The sequence below is a fragment of the Cricetulus griseus genome, chromosome 2 (assembly GCF_003668045.3).
Source record: "Cricetulus griseus strain 17A/GY chromosome 2, alternate assembly CriGri-PICRH-1.0, whole genome shotgun sequence".
Lineage (NCBI taxonomy): Eukaryota > Metazoa > Chordata > Mammalia > Rodentia > Cricetidae > Cricetulus > Cricetulus griseus.
In genome coordinates this window covers 70,285,604-70,307,702 of record NC_048595.1, presented here as the reverse complement: position 1 = coordinate 70,307,702, position 22,099 = coordinate 70,285,604, and the positions used below count along the sequence as shown (strand labels likewise).

The 22,099-nt window shown below is 37.2% G+C and overlaps 1 long non-coding RNA gene across 1 annotated transcript; it reads left to right on the top strand.

Annotated features, from left to right (window-relative positions):
* Positions 1 to 7,362: 7,362 nt before the first annotated feature.
* LOC113833968 lies at positions 7,363 to 11,796 on the top strand. Its single transcript, XR_003482186.1, has 3 exons — positions 7,363 to 7,402; positions 8,381 to 8,469; positions 10,483 to 11,796. It is a non-coding gene; the product is annotated as an uncharacterized LOC113833968 (long non-coding RNA).
* The last annotated feature ends 10,303 nt before the right edge of the window (positions 11,797 to 22,099 follow it).

The following is a 22,099-nucleotide window of genomic DNA, read 5'->3' as shown; positions in this document are numbered from 1 at the left end:
CTGATCAGTCTGTTCATAAGTAGAGATGGGGAGATTCACTCAGAGCTCACACAGAGCAACATACTCAAGGTGATTTCATGCTAAAAGGCACACTGTTAGGCAAGAGATCTTGAAAATAATTTTGTTTAGTCATCAGTTTCTTTTTCTTCCTGTAGGATAGTGAAGGCTATTTTGGCAGACGGAGAGGGTTCCAGAGAGTAACCAACTCCAGAAACCATAGGTAAACAAGAAAATTTGTTTCTAGTCTTCACACAATTTCAGTGTGGGTGGCCTGAGGAAATATTTGTTTCTCAGAAAAATGTGTTGTTGATTTCTCCCATAAAGTGTGTGTCCTTTTATCTAGTTGCTCTCAATAACTAGTAAACAATCACATAACATAATTATATGAAGATTTAAGACATAGCTATTATCTCTAGGTACCAAGTTAGAAAATAAACACTAGAGGGAAGAAAATATGTCCTATTGGTGCTGGAAATGAAAACAAAGTAAGAAAATAACATATAAGAACAACAAAGAAAACACCTCAGTACTGAGCCTAGGAGTCTCCCCAGGATTAAGCTCCACATTCTCTCTGATGCTAAGGATAGAAACAACCAGCTGTTGAACTTTGAAGTAATTGGTTCACAGCTGTGCTTATACTGAGATGGAAATATGGAAATACATTTGTACAGAGGAAGAGTTTTTTTTTTCCTTTTTGAGTTATAATGAGAGAGTTGTCAAATTAAACCCAAACTGCTGTAAGTAAAATAAATTACATGTGGAAATTCAGTTTCTGATATGTTCACTGGGTGGATACATTCGTTATGATTTCCAGAAAGAGCTCTCGTGTTAATCATCAAAAGCATGCTTATGTTATTCCCTTATGTTCCTATCAAGGAAGTAAGTGACCTGAAATGAGTTCTATGTGTTTTTGTATCATAAAATATGTAAGAACAGACTCAATGTAACACAGTGGATTTAAAGCATCTATTCAATGCATGGCCTCTTAGAGAGGGAAACAAAAGATGTTAGGACCACCTTCCTGGCTTTAGATATATTTGAAATATACTTGGGAAGGCAAGATTAGCACATTTGAAAGAAGGTGACAGAGAATACAGGGACAATAAGAATAGAAATCCATGGGAGCTGAAATAAGAAGTAAATGCTTTGTAGGAGAGAGAGAATAAGGCTTTAAAAGAGTTGATGTGGTGTAACAGAAAATCAGAGGAAACCATTTCTGAATCATATATGTATAAAGTCATGCATGCATCAGGAATGTGAGGTGAGGATGCAGGAGATGCATGATGAGTTTCTTAAGAGTGGTACTAATGCCTCTGAAACCAAGGAATTCATGTCCTGTGCTTAAAAAGACTCACAGACATAGTTTTGGTCCCATATGGGCTACTTAGAAACACACACACACACACACACACACACACACACACACACACACACACTTACTTCTGGTGACTCAAAATGGTCATATGATAGGGGTCAAAATTCATTTCAGAATAAATAGAAATCACACTGGTCCAAATGAAGACTTGGATCTTGATTTTAGCTATGACATCAAAATACTATGTAATCTCCAATATGATACTATTTAGGTTCTTGACACATGATAGGGGGATATTTTATTATATATTCATGAGATCAAATTATATTAAAGGAAAACACTAACTTGTAAGTGTTTGAAAACTTATACTGGATAGAATATCTCTGATGACTGATGGAAGCAGATGCAGAGATCCAGAGTTAAGCACTGGGCTGAGTTCTGGGAATCTTGCTAAAGAAAAGGAGGAGGGATTGTAGGAGTGGCCACAGGGGTGGCCGTTATGGTGGGGGAACCCACAGAGCCAGATGACCTGAGCTTGTGGGAGCTCATGGAATCTGGACCAACAGTTAGGGAACCTCCATGGGACCGACCTATACCTTCTGCCTGTGTGTTACAGTTGTGTAGCTTGGTCTTTTTATAAGGCTTCTAGCAGTGAGATCAGGGCCTGTCACTGGAGCCTCGCTGGCTTTTGGGAACCTTTTTCCCATGCTAGATTACTTTGACTAGCCTTGACACAAGGGGAAGAAGTTGGTCCTGCCATGCTTTGCTCAAACCCAAAGGAAGCCTTCCCTTTTAGTGTCTGAGTGGAGACAGAAGAGGAGCAGAAGGGAAGTGGGGAATGGGACTGAGGACAGACTGGGGAGAGAGGAGGGAGGTGAAACTGCATTGTTAAGTAAAAATAAATGAAAAAAGTTATTTAAATAAAATAAAAAATAAAGATATTTATATGATAATAAAAAAGTGATAGTTGCAATAAAAACAAACAAGCAGTTCTTAATTATTTTAATCTATACCTTTTTTAAAGAACAATATCCATTTAGTAAGTATATAACATTTGATGATGAAGGCTAGGGCTGAATTGCCTAGCCTTCTCAAATTCTTCATTTTATATGATAAGAACCTCTGTGTGAGGTGTGGATATGACTTAGTCCAAATTCCTAACAATGCCTAATGCACAGATAGTACTTAGAATTTCCCATGTTAGAAGTAATGCTTTAAGTTTGTATGTCTTGTTTATTACAATTCAGGATCCATTAACAAAATAGAAACACAGTCTTCTTCAACAGGTAAAATATTGCTTAAATTCATTTTAATATGACAACTGAATAAAAGATATTTAAAATAAAATCTATAGAACTGTTATAACTACTCTTTGGGAACCTACATGGAGTCCTAGTTCATCCAGAAATCAGCCAAGAATCAAAAAGACTATCAGTAGAAGTAGTAGGAGTTTATATTAGGATTCAGTAGAGGTCCAAGGCAAGCAAACAACCAGAGGGAGCTACTATTTAGCCATAGCTTCATGGAAATATTTTGGTAATTCACCAGCTGACCTTTCTATTGGGTGATTAAGAATTGTCATTCTTCTTTGCCTCTGTGTACTTGGTTTGTAAAATGGATCTAATCATGGTGCCTTCTTCATGGCTATACAAAAAAGGTTAATATATGTATGTCATTGAGTACACTATCTGATACATGAAAAGTATTCAGTGCAGCAGTGCCTATCATCCTCATCACCCCCCCCATCATCATCATCAACACCATCATTATCTCCTCAACTGTGATGGCTTTCTCAGGATTGCAGGAAAAATGCAAATCATTCAAAGTAATTTTTATGATAGGAAAGAGATCAACACAAGACATGTATTAATTTGCCCATACAAATCAAAAGATGAAAAAAATTAAAGCCTTGTAAAGACAGAGTAACCAGAAATGTACCCTTCTGCTTTGGCTTACCTGATGAGAAAAAGGAATCTACTTTAAACTCAGACTCCATGAGTCCATGAACTTTACATGCATGTTTGTCCTGTAGTCCACTATACCTACAGAGAAACCTCCCAAATGACTAAACTGTGTTATCTGAAGATGTGGCTTCTGCCTAAAATTTTGCATTAGCTCTGTAATTTTTAAGTCACATAAGCAGTTTGAAAAGATTTAAAATGTCACTGTTATTGCTGATTCAGTTTTCAATACAATTACCTATAGAAATTTTTTATCCAGTTGCAACTCATTGACAATCTGATCCTCCTACTATAATTAGACTCTGGTGATGGACTCACTCTGAATATTAATGCCAGAAAACCAGACTTAGGAAAAAACTGGGTAGAAGAGAGTTTCATTATCTATCAGTGATTGCAGACATTAGCTTTATAGTTATAGAAATTGTTCTTCATAAAGTGGAGAATTTATAATACATGTAAATAATTCCATATTTTCACTTATTGTAATTAGTCAGTTTCTTGCTAAGTCTACTTGATCGGTCTACTCCAGCATAGCCTCCTGTTGCATGATTTCTAATTGGTCTTAACAATAAAAACCCTGAGTCAGATATAGGGGTAAATGCTGAAAGATCAGAGAGACAAAGTAGCAAGTCACAGCCACACCTTACCTTCATAACTTCCCAGCTGAGATGAGAGCAAGTTTCTATCTCCTCCTGCCTTATATCCCTCTCTCAGTTCAGTTTAGCTCCATCACTTCCTTTCTGTCTGTACAGACCTCCCTACCCCTATAGTTAACTAGTGGCTGTGGCTTGCTCAGGCAAGCTTTATTCAATGGAGTAAAAACAAGATATCACCACAGTCTCCCAAACTTGGCACTTGTTTTAAATTAAATTAGTTAGAAGCCACAGGAATTTAACACAAATTCAAGTAAATTAGTTTTGATCATGTATTATACATAGAAATCAAAAATCCATTATTTCTTTCTATCCCTTCATTTTTAAAAAGTGTGTGTGTGTGTGTGTGTGTGTGTGTGTGTGTGTGTGTGTGTGTGTAAATGGAGTCTTAATTGATCTAAGTAATAAAAACCCAGAGTCAGACATAGAGTAAAATACTGAGAGATCAGAAAGAAGGAACAAGTCACTAAGGAGTAAGTCCACACCTTACCTCCTTAGTGTCTCAGCAGACAAGAGAACAATTCCTGTTTCTCCCTGCCTATATCTTGTTTCTGCCCAGCTATCTCACTTCCTGTCTGTCTTTACAGACCGCCAGAGCTCTATGATTGGCTAGTGGCAAGCTCCATTCTCTTCAGATAGGTTTTATTTGTACATGCAAGATATTTCTCTCTCTCTCTCTCTCTCTCTCTCTCTCTCTCTCTCTCTGTGTGTGTGTGTGTGTGTGTGTGTGTGTGTGTGTGTGTGTGTGTGTGTGTGTCCATATGAGGTCCAAAGGCTGCTGTTAGGGGTCTTACTTAGATCTTAGTGATTTGTCATCCCCAGCTCTGGGATTTCAGGAACATGTAGAAATTTGTATATGGGTTCTGGGAGCTCTCAAGTCCTTACACTATGTTTCAAGTAATTTACCAACTATACCACCTCCTGAGCTTCTTTTACTTTCTTAATTTTTTTGTGTATATATGGTGTGTACATGTGTTTGAGTATCTTCATGTGTAGAGGCCAGAGGTAGGCATCAGAATATCTTTCTCAATGTATTCTTCAGTTTGTGTTTTCAGACAGTGTCTCTCACTGAACCTGAAGCCACAACTTCTTATAGACTGGCTGACCACTGAATCTTAAGTGTCCTCCTCTCTCTTCCATCCCCAGGTTTTACGTAGATGTTAGAATTCTAAACTCAGGTCCTCATATTTGCACAGGATACACTTTACAAATTAAACCTTTTCCCCACACCCTCATTGTATGCAGTAAGGAGAACATTGACTCTTGTAAGATCTCTTTGAATGCTAGGTATATTTTGCAGCACATAGCTATGTGTGCACAAGTGAAACACACAGATGTGTAAATAAGTGCACTAAAATTTTAAATCTTTCATAAAAGACAAATAAAAATATAAACTCACAGGAAAAATTACATAAATGAAAATAGTTAAAATAATATAATTAATTTAACATTAAGGTGCTGGCTTGGAATCCAATTTGAAATAATTTAAAGATGTAACCTGAGCTTCCAAAAGGCTGAATGTTACACATTTTCTTTTCTAAGTTACAGTAGGAACTAATAGGGATTATGAGTGAATATATTGATTGTACACATTTGAAAAATAACATCTTTTACAATTCCATGACTACAAGAGAATCATAGGATATAAGATCTGTTGTGCTTTAAGAAAAAAAGAAAGCAAATATAGCAGTCTCAACCTCAGAAACAATCCACACTCAGAGAAAGGTTCAGTGGAAACCCAAGAAACTAGCCTTGAAAGGTATGAACCTTTAGCAGGAAGGGTGAAGCAACACCATTTCTTAAATATGCTTTCTTATTTCCATTGCATAGTTTTAGCTTCTTTGTCAAAGATCAGGTGTTCATAGGTGTGTGGGTTAATATCAGGGACTTCAATTCAATTCCATTGTTCTACCTGTCTGTTTTTGTGCCAATACCAAGCTGTTTTCATTATTATAGCTCTATAGTAGAGCTTGAAGTCAGGGATGGTGATGGCTCCAGAGGTTCCTTTATGGTACATGTTTGTTTTGTCTATCCTGGGCTTATTGCTTTTCCATATAAAGTTGAATATTGTTCTTTCAAGGTCTGTGAAGAATTGTGGTGGTATTCTGATGAGGATTGAATTGAATCTGTAGATTCCTTTTGCCAAGATTGCCATCTTTACTATATTGATCCTATTTATCCAAGGCTCTTTCCATTTTCTGGTACCTTCTTTAATATCTTTCTTTAAAGTCTCAAAGTTCTTGTTATATAGGTCTTTCACTTGTTTGGTTAGCATTACTTCAAGATATTTTATGTTGTTTGTGGCTATTGTAAAGGGTGATGTTTCTCTGATTTCTTGCTCAGGCCATTTATTGTCTGTATATAGTAGGGCTACTGATTTTTTTTTTTTTAGTTAATCTTGTATTCTGACACTTTTGCTGAAGGTGTTTATCAGCTATAGGATTTCCCTGGTAGAATTTTTTGGGTCACTTATGTAAACTATCATATCATCTGCAAATAGTGAAAGTTTGAATTCCTCCTTTTCAGTTTGTATCCCCTTGTTCTCCTTTTGTTGTCTTATTGCTCTAGCTAGAACTTCAAGTACAATATTGAAGAGATATGAAGAAAGTGGACAGCCTTGTCTTGTTCCTGATTTTAGAGGAATTGCATTGAATTTCTCTCCATTTAGTTTGATGTTGGCTGTTGGTTTGCTGTATATTGTCTTTATTATGTTTAGGTAAGTTGCTAATCATCCTTGATAACTCCAGGACTTTATCATGAAGGGGTGTTGCATTTTGTCAAAGGTATTTTCAGCGTCTAGTGAGATGATCATGTGGTTTTTCTTTTCCAGTTTGTTTTTATGGTGAATTACACTGATGGATTTTTGTATGTTGAACCATCCCTGCATCCCTGGGATGAAACCTCCTTCATGGTGGATGATTTTTCTGAGGTGTGCTTGGATTCCTTTTCCAGTATTTTATTGAGTATTTTTGCATAAATGTTCATGAAGGATATTGGTCTGTATTTCTCTTTCTTAGTTGTGTCTTTGTATGGCTTGGGTACCAAGGAAATTGTAAATAGATTAGCAATGACCCTTCTGCTTCTATTCTGTGGAACATTTTGCCGAGTATAGGTTGATGGGGAATGTACTTCTGTGTATGTTCACCTTATTGATTGTTGAATAAAGTACTGTTTGGCCAATGAGGCATCAAGTTAAGTGGGACTAGGAGTCAAAGAGGATTCTGGGAAATGTAGGAGAGAAGTGACGATCCAGGCAGGAAATGACATGGCAGGGAGACTCATACACAAACAAGGGAAGAAGGAAGTGGGCCCTCTCTTCCTCCAGATTCGCCATGTAATCCACCGGTAAGGGAGGATGCCAATGGAAGGTGTCCAGTAAGATAAGTCTTATAACACAAATAGATTTATGGTAATTAAGACTGAGCTAACAGATGAGAATCCTAGTCATTGGCCAAGCAGCATTTGTACCTAATGTAAGTCTCTGTGCATAAATTGGGGGCCCTAACTCGGTGGGCAGAATTCAGGGGGCTGGCAGAGACTGTCTATGTGGCAGTAGGGCTTAGGCAGCTTTTGGCGGAAAGATTTATTGTAATACAATTGGTATTAGCTGTTCTTTGAATTTCTGGTAGAATTCTGCACTGAAACCATCTGTCCCTGGGCATTTTGGGGTTGGGAGACTTTTGATGACTGCCTCTAACTCATTAGGGGTTAAAATAGGTCTATTTAAGTAGCTTATCTGCTTTTGATTTATTTTTGTTAAGTAGTATCTATCCAAAAAATTGTCCATTTCCTTTAGATACCTTCTTCTCAGAGATTCTAATTCTTTGCCATAGTGGATAAAGCAGTGCTAAAGATGGGATGGCAAATAGCTCTATGGTAGGGTATTGAGTACCTTGGGTGGATGCCCAGGAGTGAAATGGCAGAATCACAGGGTAGTTCTATGTTTTTAGAAATCTCCAAACTGATTTCCACAATGGCTCTGTTAATTCCCCCTCAACCAACATTGAATAGGGGTTTCTTTTTCCCAGCATCATCTGCAATGCTCCGAATTTTTGAACAAAGTTCAATAACAGGTTGTACTCAAAAACGAGTAACCAGGGGCTAAACAAACCTGGAACATAATTTCATGGGTCAGGAGACTTACCTGATTTTTGACTGGGCACTGAGTATGAATAACAGTTTACAGGTAAGAAACTGGAACATTGATGTGCCTACTGAGCACATTCACACCAAGCAGCAACTGAACTGATATTTCCTAACCCTGGTTTCTAGAGACACCAGCTGTTGTCTCTGTCCTGCTGAGGCCACAGGTGGAGGTTAACTGGACAATAGCAAGGGAATAATTATGTCTAGTGGGCCAGACAAAAGTCCCTATTGGTATTTATTCTTTTTGTTATAAGGTTTTTATTCCTTTTTGATAAGTGTGATAAAGCTGAATGTTTCTTTTAAAGCATCTTCCTCTCTGTTAAGACGAGCCTGAGGATGCTGACTGAGTTTGTATCGTGTAGAATGCAGCTTGTGGACTCTCTACTGCCAGAAGGTAGCAATTATTTAGTCTGAAACACTGTTCCTAATATCACCATTTTTACAACTAGTGATTTGCTGTCATGATTAGGTAGATTTTAAAAATTACTGTATTTCTTATCCAGCTATCTGCAAGCTTAAAATAATCATTTATTCATTAGCAAATGTAATATTTATTTTAACTGTTTTTTTCTACTTTGAGTTTCTACACGGGATTTGTGTTTATTCAATTGCCTTTAATTCCTATTAGTAAGGCACCAATCTCTTGTTCTCCATTATATCTCTAGCAGATTTCCTTTAATTTTCCTTCTATTTAATTCATAACTTTCTAGTCTTAACAGACATTGGATGCCGTATTATGTGTTCAATCTCAATGAGATTACATATCCAATGTCCTGGTTGTCTTTTTGCAATAAGGTATAGTTATCTGGGATGAGGAACGTCAGTGGAGAAAATGCCTGCATCAGATTGCCTATAAGCATGTCTGTGGAGCATTTCCTAATGATTGATGTGGAAGCTCCCAGCTCAGTTCGGGTGGTGCCACCCCTGGGCAGGTGACCTGAGTGGTATAAAACAGCAGGTTGAGCAAGCTATGAGGAGCAAGCCAATAAGCACTATTCCTCCACGGCTTCTACTTTAGCTTTTATCTCCCATCTCCAGGTTGTTGCCTTGTATCCCATCATGAAGTTCCTCTATGATGGACTGTAAACTAAATGCTGAAATAAACCCTTTGCTACACAATCACTTAATGCGATGTTATTTCCAGCATATTCTCTAAAGTAGCTTCACATATTGCACACCTCTAACTTCACAAATGATGTTTGAGTATACACAAGTTAACAAATGTGCCAGCTACAATATTACAGTCTGAATGGATACAATAGTTTAATTACAGTTTTTATCGTGTGTGTGTGTGTGTGTGTGTGTGTGTGTGTGTGTGTGTGTGTGTGTATTTGTGTATATGTGCACACTTTTTTCTGATAGTATAAGTGGGTGTGGGAGTCAGAGTGCATGTCCTGGTGGAATTAAACTTAGGTTGACAGGCTTGTAGGAGAGTCATCTGCCCAACTCCAAACTACTTCATATAGTGCCAATAAAATCAGAGAAATGAATGTAATGCAGTGATTCCTGAAGTTAAGGATGGAAGAGGCCCCTCCATATGAGGACTACGTGCCCATTGTGACAATGAAGGAGCAGGAAGCAGACAACCTTCTTTGAATGAGAAGGGAGAATAATGCTCCCTGCCACATTTTAAAATGGATGTTATTTTATAAAATTAATCTCTTATGGCTAAACAGCAAGAAGCAAATGCCTGGTGATATAAATTCTCAGGAGAATGTCTGCCTTTTTGGCAATTAAATTCCTAATTGTTCTTCCTATTATTGGAATTTCTTTCTCTTATGTACTACAAATATATCTGGATGCCAACTATGCTGAAAATGCTCCTCTCTCGATTGAGCCAAGATATTATATAAACCAATATATAAAGAAAGGAAATGGAAATGTGTATCTCTAATAAACAGAATGGACATATATATATATATATATATATATATATATATATATATTCATGCATTTGGAAACTACAGAATATGCTACATTAATTTTTTTCATGGGAAATGTCTTTGTAATAAATGGCTGAACAAAGAAGAAATCCAAAGCTATCATAAACAAACATATGTTGTTACTAGTAAGAGGACTTGACAAGTAGATGGTTAATCGTTTATGAAGACAGATGCTGCCCTAGAGTTCAGCCAAAGCTGACTAAGAACTACAAGTAACTATTGATTTTCCAGACAGAAGAGTGGTTTAATGTGTAAACTACCTTGTCACATTTTGACTCTTGCAGTAGAACTTAGAATTAAGTGGAGGTCAAAGTGCTGTGTCCATAGGTCCATCAAAAACATAATTTCCTTGTTAATGATATTTTGCTTATAGGGATGTACTCTTTCTTAAAAGTTCAAGTGTTTAATTTAGTAATTTGGTTTTTAACTTGTTATATAATGCATTTGTTCTATCTTTTGCACAGGTCAGAGCTTGCTGTAATGGATCTGACTTAAGCTGACTAGAACAGGCATGGGCATGAAGCATGGCACAGAGGCTCACATCCAGATGGAGGCACACATCAGGAATGGCCCTTGGCTGGTTATTCTGACTTAAAGTTTACTTACCCACAAAATTCTTTTTGAGATTTTCCTAATGCTGCCATTTTATAGATTTTCTTAAACTTGCCTCCCTGGAAGAGTGAGCATAATTATGGGACTCTTAATTTTAAGTGCCCCCAATCAGCCCATAGTGCTAAATTCATCCTTAGGTTAGATCATTATAAATTTTTGAAACATGTGGTTGATATACAAAGCCTGATATGGACACTTCTGTGTAATCTCAGGGGCATTGGAAGACTTTGCAACAGTCTTCCCTTCCATGAAGCAGACAATAGTATGACCAAACATAGATGAGCAGTAGACAAATTGCATTAACCAGGAAATATAAATTCTGAATATGTAACAGATCACAGAGTCTTCTTGGCGGGGTCTCTGGAAATTGCTTCTGGAATATACAGCTTCTTTCCTCAGATCTGGTCCTATTTTCATCACAGCAAAACTCTTTACTGAAGTGAAATTCCAGATTAAAGTACAATAAGCAAATAAATTGATTCTGAAACTGGAGAAAGTAGATTAGGGCCACATTCTGGAAGTTCCTTGTGTATGGTCACAGAATCTTTTGACTCCTCCAAATCTAACTTAGAAAGTACCTTTGCTAAAACATCACTTGGCTCACTTGGGTTCACAAAGCTGTTAAATGCAGGCTGATACTTTCATCTCTGTCTGCACTTTGTGTGTTTCTCCTTCACATTAGACCACTGGTTCACCTCTCCATAGAGGTATGTTGATTGCCAGAGGAGCATCTGTTTAGAAACCAACTGTAACTAAACTATTTTATTTCCCTTCAAACTCAAAGGTGCAATTATATTAATAATGGAGGCATCTTATTGTCGCTTTTAAACAGTGATTTTACAGATCACACAAAAGACACTTAAAAGTCTCCGTTTTTTTGTTTGTTTGTTTGTTTGTTTTTGCATGAACTTGCAGTCACTTAGGATACCAGGAAGAACAGTTATCAATTATGGTGAGGCTTTACTCCGAACCAGAGGAGACCATCTTATGGAAGTAGATTGCTCTTTTCAAACATTGAGGCCTTCTGCGAGTCACCTCATAGAACCAGAACTGAGACTTACTATAGTCAAATATACTGGACCATGCCCAGAATGCTCAATTATGTATGAGTTTAGTGCTTGCCCTGAAGCTTCCATTGAAACATAAAGATCATGTCAATGAAAATAGTCAAACTTGCATCCTGGAGACCTTTTGTCTTTTCTTCTTAGTGTACAATCTGTTTGAATTTGTTTTCTCTGCATTTCAGCATCAGGTATCTTTACAACTGGTATATTGGGTGGGTGACTGAACAACCTTTTGAGGGCTTCCAGACCAAAGCTTTGTTCTTTTTACTCTAGCTGCAAGAATATGGCCAGAAGACAATTTACCAGTGTTATCTTAATCACAGCATGTTTTTCCTCCACTATCATCACTTTTGGTGTCTATGGGAGTTCAGGAAATGTTCTTTTTACATTGATTTGTTTTTGCGATTCTGGAGATTAACCTATGGCCTTTTACAAAAAGTCCATCAGCCAACCAGTGAGCTACATGCCTAGCCTGGAAAGGGTAGGATTTCTAATAAAAGACTTTTTCAGTTATTCAAGAAAGAATACTGTCCAGTTAACACAAAACAGTAAGTTAGCAATATGGAATGTCCAGATTCATATGTCTCACTCCAAGTTCAAACTTGAGAAACAATTCTTTTGAAAGCAACCAAATGTTAATTGAGAGGAATATGTAAAAACTTTATATAGCTATTACCATAGTCATTACAAAGATCAATACCATTATGTAAGTCTATGGTGTCATTATAAGTACTGATTAATTATTGAGGCCTGTTTCAAAAATGAGAAGATGAATTTTAAAGCTACACAAAATAGCACTGAAAGAAAAATCAAAGGTAATATTCAGGGAGCCATTTTCTATCCCTAGAAAAATACACCTGATGTCCATTGATGTATGCAGAAAAATGGGTAAACTGAAGGAACTTCTACATTTGTCACTAACCATTCATGACTCTCTGGGGTTATTCAGAATTTCAATGGTGTCAGTAGCAGTTGCTGAGATTCACTTTTACTCATCTCAAACTTGAAGGCAATTAGCAAGTCCAGAGCAAATGAAACCTTCATTCCTTGAGTGTTACTGTTTCTCTCAAGATCTCCCCAAGTCCCTGGCGTGTGCTGTCCTTGACATGCTCTGAGAATATCAAAGGTCACTTTACCTAAGTCGATGTTTGGGTTTCAGTATGCATAATAAAAGACACTTTGTTCATGAATGCACAAAGCATGTCTCAATAATGAAGCTAGAAAGATGACTAACTTGTTCAGGCATTTACTCAATATTGCCAATCAATGGCACATTTAAATTTTTTTTTTAATCCATAGAACTGAAGCTACCATTACCCAGAGAGGATGTCAGTATTCTGCTCCTCTTTTTGGATGATCTTCGTTTCCTTAAAAAGTCATTTGGTAAGGTAGTTGCCACATCTCTGGCTCTGAACACTATGACTAGAAAATAGTTTTGTACTTTAAAATAAATGTCTTGGCTTTTCTCCAACATTTATTTTCAATAAATGCTGAAGCATTTATCTTGCAGCAGGAGACCATTATCCAGTCACAATGCTCAATTCCTTTGACATTATCTCTTAAGTAAAACAGTAGCGTTAAGAAAAAAGGACATGTTGATTGAAAGGCTTGGTGCGTGTGCTGGGTATGCGAACAAACACTGTGGGTGAAAATCACCCCTTTAATCATCCCAGGAAGTGGAAAAAGCACATTTTTTTTCTTTTCAGCACACTGTGTTAATGGGGTTTGGGGACAGGGGTTAGGGTAAAGCAGTTTAGAAAATATAGATTCTAGCATTTTCCTCAGTGAATGGCATTTCCACTCCCTTTATCACTTTGGTTATTTGTGTAGCTTCTCTTGAATATTTTGCTGTAACATGGCTTGGGTTTTCTATGAGGATCTTCAGGAATCCCGGCTAAGCTGTTCTCTATATGCCATCAGTCTGTAGTAGGACAGCCTATGCCCTGCTTCTCTTTGCCGAGTAATCACTGGGGAGTTTTTAACTAAATATTAGTGAAATCAGGGTAGGTTTCATGTTTGAATTCACTGGTGAATAAGAGTACAGGTTCAAAATCAGACTTGCTGTCTTTATTTTCTTGTCATTTATGATAACTGTGGGGTGGGTGACCTGACAAGTGACCCCAAGAAGAGAGATCAGTCATGAAATAAATAGGCCACCACAGATAGACATGCCTTTAAGAAAAGAAAAAAAAAAACCTTCAGATGCAGGTACGATCAGATGATTTTTCTGTTTAAATATTTCAAGCACTTAATCCCCTGCCATCTGTTCAGTGTTTTCAGAACTTTTTGATATAAAATGGAAAGAAAGTTGCTTCCATAGACTAGCAACATACATCACAGCTAGCTATACTCTTGACATCCTCCATTTGGAACATAGATGATTAGCTGGAAGCAAGCTACTATTTCCTAGTGGGGGAACTTTGGGAAAGAAATTTAAGACAAGTGCTTTGGAGCCAGGCATGGTTGGTCAAACCCATAGTTTCTACAGTCAAAAGAAGTTTGAGGCCAGCTTGAACTACCTAGTGAATCCCTCCGTCTGACATATGAGAAGAAGTTTTGTCTTCCAATAAGACAGGTATACAAATATATCCTAGTGTGGATAGTTTTGAAAGTTTAAAAATTCTATGCCAAATACAGTAAATTCAATTTTCTGTGGGGTAATCTTGGATGTTTCCCTATTTCTTTAAGGAAATATTTTTCTGGGGACCATGCTTCACAGCTCTGATCAAGCCTATTGGCCTTACAGAGATGCTTGGGCTGATTCCCAGGGTAATGATCTTTCTCTTTCCTAATTTATAATTCAAATTGTTTCGGCCACATAAATAGCATATGGCCCATGGAGAAAGGTCTGCATCTTGCAGACTTCAGTGGATCTGCAGGACTTAGTAGAGGCCCTCACATTTTGTAGGAAGCCATCTCATGATCACAGAACACAAGGAGACAGGATTGTCACTCACACAGGCTCATTGTGGTCTCAGTGAGCCAGCTTCTCCTGATGATGTCAACCTGGTCCCTGTAACTGTTCCTTTGATGGTTCTTTTCAGATAAGCAAACCCTTGAAAAGATAAGGAAAAAAGGGAGCCCAAAGCAGTGCCATAGCATTGGCAATGATGCTGTATGATCGGGAAACTCCATGTTCACCCTCAGGAGGAATATGTGTAACACCTCTTTCTAATCTCAGCATTATGCAAAATGTGCATCTTGTGAGCAAGTTGCATTTTGCCATAATAAAGAATATATCTTAAATTGGATTTTTTAATGTGTTTCACATTTGTCCAGTTAAAAAACTCAGAAAAAGAAAACTTGATTGTCCAATTTTGTAGGTGCAGAGGCAAACAATATGTGTATCTCCCTACTGATTTGATTTTGGGGCCTACTTTCATCAAAAAAATATCTATGCACCTGTCAGTAGCTCTAGTCATTCTCAAGCCATAGTCATAATATTGTAAAGTGCCCTTCACAGCTTTATTGCCATGAAGCCTGGCCACACTCTCAAATGACATTCCAGGAGTCTTGCCTTGAGTATTTTCCAAGTTCTCAGTTTGAAAATTATCTATATGTATGTACAGGGAATCTTCATTAACAGGCTGTAAATCTTTCTTTAATACTTTCTTTTCTACATTTCCTTTCTTTAATATTTTCTTTTATGGAACTGTTGGCTATACAGCCATTGCAGAATTCAAAGTCTTGGTTCTCTTGTCTGAGCCTTAAGTCCTAAAATAGTAGAACACACCACCATACCAGGCCCTGTAACTTACATTTTTCTCTTTTCTGTGAGAAAACAATATAACCTATATATTAGAAGCTTTATAAAAAAACAAACATGGAAAATGTTTGTTGTAAAGTGATGTTTTGTACATCCTTATGTGAAGACTTCTAAACCATTTTTTAATCTTATGATATGTTTGTATTCAACTAGCTCACATGTGAAATGTTAAAAAGTGTTTCTCTTACTTTCAAAATACTTTCTTGAATTCTAGAATAAATATGTAGACAAAGATGACAAGGATTTATATAGGCACATACATATATTCACAAATATTCACATACAAATAGATATACACAAATCCACACACATCCTCTCACATATGCATACACTTATATAAATATAGTAGCCATTCAATTGTCAACTCTTTTTACAGGTGCCTGCATTAATGGTGGATCCCATGTGTGAGAATGGGTGTTCAATCATTACAAAGGCAAGACAAAAGCCAATACATGGTCAAGTGACATTTTATTTGATGTTCCTGGTGGGGGGGGGTCTGAGAGAATACTCCTTTTCAGGCCATCTTTTGAAAATTTTCCAGTGAACGGTATCTAACACCTAAGGCAAAATCATTATTAAAATTTTCTGATCCTGAAAAAAATTCTAATTTGTTTTGTTTTATGAAATTTTATATTATTTGGATCCCAGAATCAATCAACTGAAAACTCCTTTGTGCTGTTGCCCTTACACAAAACAGCTGGACATATTTAGCTTGAAAACATTTTTAGGTTTCTAACATATTATAAGAGAAATAAAACCAACTTGGCATAACTTCCCAAGCATGTGGGTAACAATTTCTTATAATCATGTCAGACAAATGATAATTATAAGTCATGTGAACCTGTGAACATTTACATTAGACTATTGGAGTTCACAGAACAACCTTCAATTTCTCAATGTTTAAAAACTAAATTATTCAAGAGGAATGTAGTGTTGGGTTTGTAAGGAAAAGGGTGAGAATAAGCCATGCATGCAGAGACCCTGAGGGGATTTCCTCATTAGCTTTCTGATTGTGACTTGAGTGTTCATCTAGCTGCTTCATACTAAGTAGGAAATGTACCATAAAACTAACTTACACAAAAGGGGACACACCTTCTTTGGCTTGGTGACTTCGTCTTTCTTCATCTGAATTCTCACTTGCAGTTATGAAATCTGAATTCTTAAGAATGTTAATGCAAGAAGAGATTGTGTGGATGCCCTCTGGTGGACAAAGATATTGCTAACCCCTCAACAGAAAAGTCCAGGCATGACCAACCCCTTCCTAGTATAGTTAAACTTTATGTTTTTTCCTAAATTTCCTATCTATGTGTTTATAATATAGCAATTTAATTGACATCAGGAAAAGTGAAAAATAATTTAATAGTTGTTGTCAAATTCCAGTTTTTCACATTCAGAAGTCAATATTTAAGTTTCATGAAAAATATATTTTGGCTGAATATGGGTGTAAGTTTATAATCTCCCTATTTGGGAGTAAGAAGTAAAGGGATCGAAAGTTTGCTGCCAATCTGGGTTACATGGCAAGACAAAACACAAGCAAAGGACAAACAAATAGCTGGTACCTTTCCATGTGCATGTGGGAAAAGCCTAGGTTGGTTTAGAGTCACAAGTTACTGACTCAGCACTTCATAGCAAGGCTGTTGGACATCTAATGTAACCAGACTTCATTCAATGCAACAGACTTGGCTGGGTTCAGTCCTTTTCTGGTGGTTGTAGCACAACTGTGGGGGGAAATCCAGGTACTAGTAGCTTCACAATGCTGGATGACAGCTAATCTGACCAGTTTCTTTTATCTATTTCTGTCACATGGGGTTTTCACCCTTGTTCACTTCAGTCATGTTTCTTTTTCTTTTATTTTTTTTAACTTCACCTATTTACTTTATATTCCATCTACAGCCTACCCACATCCTCCCCTCTGAGACCCTATTTATCACACATTGCCCCCCTCCCATCCCCTCTTCCTCTGTCTCCATCCAGGAATGGGAATGTCTCCTATGAGTATCAACAAAACATGATATGTCATGTTGCACTAATACTAAAGCACTCCCCATTTATTAAGGCTGGGCATGATGAAGGAGTATGATGCCTAGGGTCCCAAAAGGCAGTAAAAGAGTTGGAGACTGTCCCTGTTCCTGATGTTAGGAAACTCATTTGAGGACCAAGCCACACAATTGTAACACGTATATAAAGAGTGCCCAGGTTCAGTCTCATGCAACCTCCTGCTTGTCAGTTCAGTCTTTTGGGGCACGTGTGAGTCCAAAGTTAGTTGATTGTTTAAACCTTCTGGTGATGTCCTTAACACCTCTGTCAGCCATGCTTATTCTTTTTATTTTTTATGTTGTTGTTATTGCTTCATAAAGCATTTAGAGACTAAGATATGTTTTATGGTTTAAATGAGAACAGAAAAATTAAAAGTAAACCAAAACAAGGGCCAGCAAGATGGCTGATCTGGCAAAGGTGCTTGCTGCCAAGTAAAATAACCTCATGTTGATTCATGAAACCCCACAAGGAGTTATCCACAGGAGTAATGGCTAACCCCATAAGTAAAACATCTTTAAAAGCAAAACAAAGCAATAAATATATTAGATTCTGTTATTGCATAATCTCTTCATACAAAGTCAGCACCTCAAAACGGTATCTTTTATTATTTCACAGCATTGCAGGTTGTAGCCAGGCTTTGCTCTACTCTCATGGAATCACAAATGTGAAAGCAAAGTCTTTGACTTTGGTCAGATCATGCTGTAGGATCTGAGGAAGCTTCTTTCTACACTAGTTTTATTGGTTGAATTCCATTTCAATGCTAGAACTAAGGACTTTCTTGTCTAACTTTTGGATAAACATAGCCTTCAGTCCGTGGAAGCTCAAATCAATTGGACTACACACACACACCACACACACACACACACACACACACACACACACAGATTATAAACGGGCAATAGTAATAACAAAGTCAATTAAGACTCTACTGCTGAAATGTATGCTAGAGGTGACCAAGACTATATATATATATATATATATATATATATATATATATATATATATATAAAATCTGTGTGTATGTGTGTGTGTATAGATACATATAGTATACATAGTTTGTTTTATATTTATGGATACATACACATACAATATATATGCACATATATATGTTTAAGATAGAAATAATAATAGGTTGGTGTGTGAATAGTGCTGTATGTGATTAAGGGTGACTTTAAGAGCTACTTTGGGGCATTGGTTGAAGTGGTTGACTAGATGGAGTTACTATTGTCTGAGATAGACTAAGCAAGAAGATTTAGACATTCATCTTTGGGTATGTTGCATAAATCATATAGGCAGCTAGACATTTAACCATGAATTATAAGACAGAGAAATAATGTGGAATTATACCTATGGAAATCACTGGCATGGAGGGTATCCCAAACAAAAGTACTAGATAAAAACACAAAGCATAGTCAAAGTTAAAAGGAAAACCAGTGATTGAGACTGCAGCATTTCAGCATTAAGACATCAGAACTATGATGAAAAATGAGTAGGCAAGATACTAAAAGAGAAGCAAGAACGCATGATATCACAGACTCTATGAGAAAAAATGGATCAAGGAGAAAGGGGTGATCAACTGTGTCACATGTCACCAATAAGATGAAATAAAATTGTCCTGAGATGGGTCATTAGCTTGTGCAATTTCAGCACATTGCTGACATGAATACAGCAAGTGGTTGAATGATAGGAGTAAAGATCTGAATAGAGAAACTTTAAGATAGAACATGAGAAGGATCATGGAAAATTAGTACGAATGATACTGTGCACTTGCTATAATAATGAGCCAAGGAAGGGGGTAGTGTAACTGGCAGAAAAAAGCAGGCAAAGGGAAATTATGTCCCAATGGTTAGACAAATAGACTAGAGACAAGATAAAAAGATGTTGAAGAGACAGTATTGCTAGAAAGACCCCTTTGACATGGTAGTTGAAGGGCAATCCAGGACAGCCCTTGTTGGGCTAAAATACTAAATGTCTTTCATGCCTACAAAAATTTGATTACAACTTAAAACAAGCCAAGTGAAATACAAAGTCACTTTCGAGATCATTAGATTATTCTCATTATAAAAATGTCACTCATTGCCCACAGTTTACTAAACTTCAAGATGCTTTTTTTTTATTTTAAGCACATTTAAATATAGTAAGTCTTATACAGAATGAAGAATGTGTAAATTGTGTTGTTTAGTCTATTGCAGTGAGCATAAGATATTGAGGACCCTTGCAGCTGGTCAAAGTACTAAGAATATGCTATTGTTGGATGCTCAATCCTTCATAGGCTATCTATAAAATATCTTATAAGTTTCAGGGAATATAATGGCAGAGGAAGCAGAAAAACTGTAGGAGATAGAGGAAAGGTTAGGTCTTACAACATAATTTCATCTGTCCATCACACTAGTAGCTAATACTTGATTAAAATAGGTACTTGTTACCAACCCATTAAGGGTGGAAGAGGAACACTGAAGCTGATTCTTCCATTAGGAGCTATTAGCAGTTAGGGAAGATGGCATGCTTCTGTAAATAATCTCTCTTCTATGGTTCTGAAATCAACCTTGACTAATATTATCAGATCATACAAACAAACAAATACAGATCCATACAAACAAAATATGTATGGAAGCAAAGTGGGGATTAGCTAGGAAGAAGGTGGGGACAGCAGGAGTGTTAGTGCATCAGAGTGGGTAATGGGGGCGATTCAAATTAAAATACCTTTTATACATGTGTGAAAATGTCATAAAAAATCCACAATTATGTATAATTCAATATGGAAATTTTAGAAAGAAAATACACAACACTGTAACATTTTGAGTCAGTAGATCATCCTGGTTTGGGTTTCATGTAACAGTGATGAGCATTTCAGTTTTTCCTGAATGCCTCATTGACATAAAGTCAGGTGCATTTTGTTGGATTTTCTCCAAATTCCATTACAAGAAATAATAATGAATTCAATAGAAAAAAGAAGAGACAGAACCGCTAACTTGTTCCTTTAAGATGAGATACAGAATTGGTGTCTTGTCATCCATCAGAAAGATGGTCAACAGAAAATGAGAAGGGACGGTATATCTAAAATATGCCAATGCAGCCAGATACCTGAGTCTCAGAAGCAGCAATACACTTATGCTTGCTTTCATTCACATTTACTAATCCATCTGTAGACATTCGTTCTAAACTCCTTTCTAATTATAAATGATAGGGCTTTTGAATTTAGAAAGGCCTTGCTTTAGGTTTCCCTGTGCCCACCATGGTGATCTGCTCCACAGATGCTATGAACATACATGTGCACATAGGGTGACACTGCTCCATTTGGTGGGAGTTAATATGTGCGCATTATGTTCTTCCATTGGACAGAGGTTCTTTTATCTCTTGGCATAATGTTGAATTTATAATAATACAGTTTGTTTCAGTTTATTAATTTTTCTCCCTTTCTTATTAGAAAGAAAATTATTTTACATGTCAATCCCAGGTCCCTCTCCCTCCCCTCCTCCCCTGCCCCCCCCCAACTAACGCCCTACCTATCCCATACCCTTTCTGCTCCCCAGGGAGGGTCAGTCCTTCCATAGGGATCTTCAAAGTCTGTCATATTCTTTGGGATAGGGCCTAGGCCAACCCCCTTTGTGTAGGCTCAGGGAGTATCCCTCCATTTGGCATGGGCTCCTAAAGTCCATTCCTATGGTAACCATAAGTACTGATCCACTACAAGAGGCCCCATAGATTTCCAAGGTCTCCTCACTGACACCCACATTCAGGGGGTCTGCATCAGTCCCATGCTGGTTTCCCAGCTATCAGTCTGGGGACCAAGCGTTTCTCCTTGTTCAGGTCAGATGTTTCTGTGGGTTTCACCAGCCTGGTATTGACCCCTTTGCTCATCAGTCCTCCTTTTCTGCATCTGGATTTCAGTTCAAGGTTTAGCTGTGGGAGTCTGCTTCTACTTCCATCAGCTACTGTATGAAAGCTATACAATGGCATATGAATTAGTCATTAATCTCATCAGGAGAGGACATTTAAGGTATCATCTCCTCTGTTGCTTAGATTATTAGTTGGTGTCATCTTTGTAGCTCTCCAGACATTTCTCTAGTGCCTCATTTCTCTTTGAACTTACAACGTCTCCCTCTATTTATACTATCTCTTTTTCTCCTAAAGGTTTACCGTCTTTCAGTGACCACAGACAGAAAATGTTTATGGCACCATTAGGCCTAAAATAAGGAAATCTTAAGTGTTTGGTACATTTTTTTTCAAATGGCTTTAGTGAATATGACAAGAAACCATATGTAAATCCTTTTGACTCTTTTGAAAGATCTGAAATGTGGCCAATGTACTTAGAAGACAGTGTAAGAGTCAGAAAACACTTTAAGTTACAAGTGAAGGAGAGGATGCAGCAGAGTGATGACAGGCACAGGTAATACTGCCAGACAATGCAGTATCACAGTGAAGTGAAGCTTGCTTCTTGGGGGCTTTAAAATAAAAAGAAGAAAGCCCACCATCACTCAGGAGACAATAGTGGTCTTGGTGTTACTGATCTTACTCTTCTTTGTGGTTTTCCTAGCACACTAATTCTTCTTTTAATAGAAGAAGTGTTTTATATAATATTTTTGACCATGTATTTCCTAT